Source organism: Carlito syrichta, unplaced genomic scaffold (genome assembly GCF_000164805.1).
Source record: "Carlito syrichta isolate Samal-C Ts95f unplaced genomic scaffold, Tarsius_syrichta-2.0.1 Scaffold279718, whole genome shotgun sequence".
In the NCBI taxonomy this organism is placed as follows: domain Eukaryota; kingdom Metazoa; phylum Chordata; class Mammalia; order Primates; family Tarsiidae; genus Carlito; species Carlito syrichta.
The window spans coordinates 457,697-464,082 of record NW_007223814.1 but is presented as its reverse complement, the minus strand read 5'-3'; the positions used below and the strand labels follow the sequence as shown (position 1 = coordinate 464,082).

Here is a 6,386-nt window from a genome sequence, read left to right as displayed (position 1 = left end):
TACCTGGTTACCACAATAATATAATAACAGACCTATAAGACTGCCGAGTTAAATAAGCTAAGGGTAACCATTTTAAAAGCTAGACTCATCATACCAGATCAGTTTCAAAGACATTGAAATCAAGGGGTGTGTGTTGAACTAGATATTTCCTGTTCTGGTTACTCAAACAATACCACCCCTATGTTAAATACCATGTGTGTAGGTTTACAGTAGGAAGGCCTAGAAAAGAATAAAGAACTAAACATATACTTCTTTGATTGCTTATTTTCAAAATTGAGGTAATGTAATGAAAAAGGGTTTTCTTAAATAACTGCTTCAATTACCAATGTCGTTCTTCAAAAAGAAACATTTATCCTCTAAAGTAACGTTCCTCAAAGTGTACTCTAAGACACCACTTATTGCATACAGATTAGCATCACCTGAGTGCTTATGAAAGTGCAAATCTGGCTCTCTGCTCCTTCCGTCTGACAGACAACCGCAGGTCCCGCGCAGCACCAGTCACGTCCTCAAGACACCATGGTGAAAGTGAAGACTGGAGTGAATGGACTTAGCCGCCTTGGATGCCAGGTCACCAGGGCTGCTTTTAACTCTGGCAGAGTGGATATTGTCACCATCAGTGACCCTTTCTCAACTACATTGATCTCAACTACATGGTCTACATGTTTCTGCACGACTCCACCCATAGCAAGTTCCAGGGCACCGTCAAGGCTGAGAACAGGAAACTTGCCAAAAATGGAAATCCCATCACCATCTTCCAGGAGACAGATCCCACCAAAATCAAATGGGGTGTCGCTGGCACTAATTATGTAGTGGAGTTCACCAGTGTCTTCACTATCTTGGAGAAGGTTGAGGCTTACTTACGGGGTGGGGGGGCAAAAGGTTTATCATCTCCACCCCCTCTGATGACACCCTCATGTTTGTGATGGGCATGAACCATGAGAAGTACCAGAACAATCTCATGATTGTCAGCAACACTCCTGCACCAACCGCTTGAACCCCCTGGCCAAGATCATCCACAACAATTTTGACATCATGGAAGGACTCCCATTAGCCACCATTAGCACTATCACTGCCACCTAGAAGACTGTGGATGGCCCCTCTGGGAAGCTGGGGAGCAACAGCTGCGGGGTCCTCCAGAACATCATCCCTGCAATCCACCTGTGCTGCCAAGGCCACAGGCAAGTTCATCCCTGAACTGAACGGGAAGCTCACAGGCATGGCCTTCTGGGCCTTCCCCACTGCCAATGTGTCCATCATGGACCTAACCTGCCATCTGGAGAAACCCATCAAATATGATGACATCAAGAAGGTGGTGAAGCAGGCATCTGGGTTACACTGAGCACCAAGTTGTGTCCTCCAGTTTTAACAGTGACACCCACTCTTCCACCTTTGATGCTGGGGCTGGCATTGCCTTCAATGACCACTTTATCAAGTTCATCTCTTGGTATGACAATGAATTTGGCTACAGCAACAAGGTGGTAGACCTCTTGGCCCACATGACCACCAAGGAGTTAAGAGCCCCTGGACCACAGCCCCAGTGAGAGCACAAGAGGAAGACAGAAGCCCTCAGTTGCTAGGGAGTCCCTGCCACACTCAGTCTCCCACTACATTGAGAATCTCCGCACCTCACAGTATTCATGCCAGAACTCCTGAAGAATGGGGGAGGGGCCTAGGGAGCCCCATTCCCTGTATTTAGTCCCTCCCCCAAAAAAGCAAATCCTAATTCAGTGGCCTCACCCAGGACCCCTGAATCTATGCTTTAAATAAGCACCCAGGTAATCCCTATTTATATTCACTAGAATTTAAATACCTGCACTAGAAAGATGCACTATTATGACTTTGTAAGAACTCTGAGTAAATGTCTGGGTTGGATAGGGCAAATAACACCAAACTATTTGAAAAGAAAGGGAAATGTATAGCCATAATTATAAATTTACTCTTTTTACTTTGTGAGGAGAATAATCATCTTAAACATACATAAAATTTTCCAAATCTTCCAACCTTCATAATCAGAAAACTTATGGCTGGCTATTCAAAGTAAATCGGTCAAAGCTTCTTTCTTCAGAGATTTTAGCATACAACTTAAAAATGGTCTTTAAGCCGGGCTCGGTGGCTCAGCCTGTAATCCCGTGCCTTTGGGAGGCTGAGGTGAGTGGATTGCCTGAGCCCGCGGGTTTGAGACCCACCTGGGCAGCGAGACTTCATCTCTATAATAAATCAAAAAATCAGCCGGGTGTGGTAGCGCATGCCTGTAATTCCAGCTACTTGGAAGGCTGAGGCGGAAGGATCGTCAGAGCCCAGGAGGTCGAGGCTGCGGTGGCCGGGAGCGGCCACTGCACTCCAGTCTGGGCAACAGAGTGAGACTCCAACTCAAAAAAAAAAAAAAAAATGGTCTTTAAACTGGATGGGAGCACAAGGACAGATTCTGGGGTACAATAATGTTCTGTTTCTTGATCTAGGTGTTAATTATGAAGTCGTGTTCTCTTTGTGAAAATTCCTCAAGCTAAGTACTTGTGATAGGTGATCCTTTCTGTATGCAGAGTATCCTTCAAAAAACACAATTAAGCAGGGCTCAATGACTCATGCCTGTAATCCCGAAACTTTGAAAGTTTGAGGCAGGAGAATTGCTTGAGCCCAGGAGTTCAAGACCAGCAAAGGCAACATAGTAAGATCACTTCTATATAAAAATTAAAAAAATTTTAAAAGCCAGGTGTGGTAGTGCACACCTGGAGATACTCAGGAGACTGAGGCAAAAGGATCACCTGAACCACAATAATGCCATTGAACTCCAGCCCGGGCAACAGAGTAAGACCCTAACTCAAAAATAAAAAAATACATGCGAGCACATGTGTGTTTGTGTGTTATTTTAAAAAATTCACTCATTAGCAGTTATACTACAATACTTTAACATATTTATTGGCTTTCAAGTGAATAACCCTCACTGTTGATGACCACTGAACTGAAATGAGCCTTGCTCATATGCATTACTTTTCAAAAATACAAACTGATGTCATCCAATTTGACACTCAATAGTTGTCTAAAGCTCTTAAAACAGTCATAATTATTGACCTAGTAATTCCATTTCTCAGAATATCTCCCAAGAAAATAATCTTCAGTATGAGAAAGCTTTATTTCCAATGTCAAAAAAAACCCCAATCATTACATTAGGGGAATTATTAAGCAGTGCAATATATCTATTTGGTAATTTGTACACAATGATGGCAAAACTAAAAAGAAAAGCAATAAAATTATACAAAATTCTCGATGCATCTGGGGAAAAGCATAAAAGGCTGCTAAGTGTCTAGTAATATTCTATTTAAGCTGGGTGGAGCATACACAAAAATTCTTATTATGATTAAGTTATGAATATCTTTTTATAGACTAACATATGTATATATATATTTCATAATATACAGTTTTTGGTATACTTCAGAAAAAATTAATGTTTATCAAAAGTTTATCATTATAAAAAGCGCTCAGGTCATAATTGAGTTTAAAAAAAACTGGGCACAAATTGGTTATAAACTATGGCATATTGACCAGAAAAGGTGGCTAGTGCCAAAGTTGGAGGATCTTTTGAAGTCAGGAGAGTTTGAGACCAGCCTGGGCAACATAAAGAGACCTCACTTCTAGCAAAAAAAAATAATTAATTAGCCAGGGATAGTGGAGTGTACCTGTAATCCCATCTAGTTGAGAGGCTGAGGAAGGAAGACTTCTTGAGCCCAGGAGGGTAAAACTGCAGTAAGCTAGGATCGCATCACTGTACTCCATCCTGTGAGACACAGCAAGACCCTGACTCTAATTAAGACAAAATAAAATAATAATAATAACAATAAAATAAATTATGGAATACAGATTATGTCAAAGGAGGTTGGAATCATCAGTACAAAGATACAGATATTCAACTCAATTACCACTTAACATCGTGTTAAGGATTCTAATCAAGAATTCCTCTCAGAAAACAACAAAAAGAACCTATCTAAACTGATATTCTTTACACATAATGTGACTGTGTACTTAGGACCTTCAAGACAACCAACTGCCAATGTATCAGTACTAATAAGAGTTCAGTAATCCGACCAAGAATTGTCCTAGATACCAAGAAAAATAACAGCTAACGGTTTTTGAAGGCTACATACCAGACACTGAGTAAGTGCTCTTTATGTACTAACTCATTTAATTCTGAAGAAGGTTAGTATTATTGTTCTGATTTTTAAAATTTTAAAACTTCTAAAAAACAGTGAGGTTAAATAACATGTGCTAAGTTCATACAACTAGCAAGTGACAGAGTTTAGCAGAGTTTATGTGCATAACTGTTGCATTATATTTCCTCAGGCTATAAGAAGTTAGAAAATAGGTCACAGGATCTCTTTCACAATACAAATCAAGAACCATTTAAACAGACAAACCAAAGCACTAGGGATAAAATTTTTTGAGCCATAACTTTTAAAATTAAAAAAAATTTTCAAAACAATTTTTAAATTTTAAAATAAGACTCAAAATTATATGAATGTGATTTCTCCCCAACAACAAAAAACCTCGGGGTGGGGATGAAAAGTAAGCCTTGTCCCCCAGAACACTGTCTACTCTTATGGCCAATTGTCACTCTGGGAATTCTCTGGAGTTGGAACTGCACGTGGTGTTCCAGTCATACAAAGACAGCTCAGATTCAGGAATCTTGTTCAGCTACTTTGTGAAAAGGTCTATAAAGAGAAGCTCTATAAAGAGAGAAGGTATTGGCAACCCTTTCGGGTTCCCTCCCACTGTGGGAGTTTTTTTGTCCTCTCAATAAATCCTGTTTAAAAAGAGAGAGAGAGAGAGAGAGGGGTTGTTAGCCAGAAACCCCAAATACCCAAATAATGAATGGTGTGCCATGGAATGAAGGGTTCTGCCTCAGCTGCCTCACAGAGATCAAAGTATCAACGTGACAGCCTGATCACACTAAGGTGTGGTCAAGGCGACATTTGGCCACTGCTTTCCTGATAAAGATAACGATGCAGGTTACAATTCTCCAGTTCTGCAGACAGAATTCAGACAATTCTCTAAGTCCCAGAGTCCCTGAGGTACAGAAGCAGATCAGACCACCACTATAATTTTCCATTCACATCAAAGTTATTGAGCTGAAATCAATCATAGAAATGCTCCAATCCAATTCTCCCAATTTATAAATAAGAAAACTGAGTTCTAGAACAGGGTTCTCCTCCCAGGTCACAAAACTATCTTAAGGAAGAGAGCTAATTAACCATCTCCTCCCTCCCCAGGTTTCATGACAAACAGTCTGAACCAGCATTTCCCAACCTAAGACATTAACTTACCACCTTTATGATTTTTGCCATATTTATATATCATCTCTACTATTATTCACTTTCTCTATATGTTATCTACACACATTTTTATGCAAATTAATTTATCCTCATTCTATGCAACAATATCCATAAAGTCCCAAATGAGATGTGTATTTTTTCTAGCACATTAAGATAAATATGTATCTACTGAAGTTACAATGTTTGTCTCTCAACCACTCCTCAGAAAAGTAGACCATCCTTTGCCATATTTGAAAAGATTCTGTACAAGTGTTCCAAAGGATTCTACTGTTTCATACTAATAGGTGTAATTGATGAAAGAGTGTTTGATTGAATAAACCTGGGAGACCCTAACTGAAACAAAATTAAACAGTGTTGATCTTATAAAATTATTATCAAACATCTCAGGGCCATTTGTAACATTTGCAATAAGATTTTTCTAACAAGTAAGCACTCGTTTGACCATGAAACCCCTTTTTTTTCTAGACAGTGTCTATATTGACAACATGTTCTAAGTTGTAGCAATTCTCAAAAGATTAAGGCTTTTTTGAGCCCTTAAATGATGAAAATAGACACTGTAGATAGATACTATAGTAGATACTAGCACTTTCAGCATATTTTTATGATGTGAAAAAAGGAATGTGTTGGAAAGCATAATTACCTTGTCATTTTCTAAGGGTCAATCTCTTGGAGAAAGGTGACTTACTATGTTCAGTATGAAACATCTGCAATAAACTTGGACATTGTAAAAGAATATAAATAAATCCTAGTAAGTCATCTGGATAGCCTATATTACTAAGGTTTTCATTCCTGTTTGTTTTCGTTGCCTTGGAGACTTCTAAAGTTGTAGGTGAAACTTCAAGACTGACATGCTTATACCATGATATGTGATCTATTGGTGGGTGTGACTGTGAGAAAATGTGTCATTCATTTACCACCCATCAGTTCCCACTTTTCTTTCTCGCTTTCTTTTCTTTCTTTCCTTCTCATTTTCCTTTTCTTTCTTTTTCTTTATCTCTTTCTCGCTTTCTCTTTCTCTCTCTCTCTCTTTCCTTCGTTCATTCTCTCCCTCTTTTTCTTTTG

General features: G+C 39.3%; 1 pseudogene; it reads left to right on the top strand.

Moving 5' to 3' along the window:
* Positions 1-528: 528 nt before the first annotated feature.
* On the top strand, positions 529-1,541 carry LOC103254436 (annotated as a pseudogene).
* Positions 1,542-6,386: the final 4,845 nt, after the last annotated feature.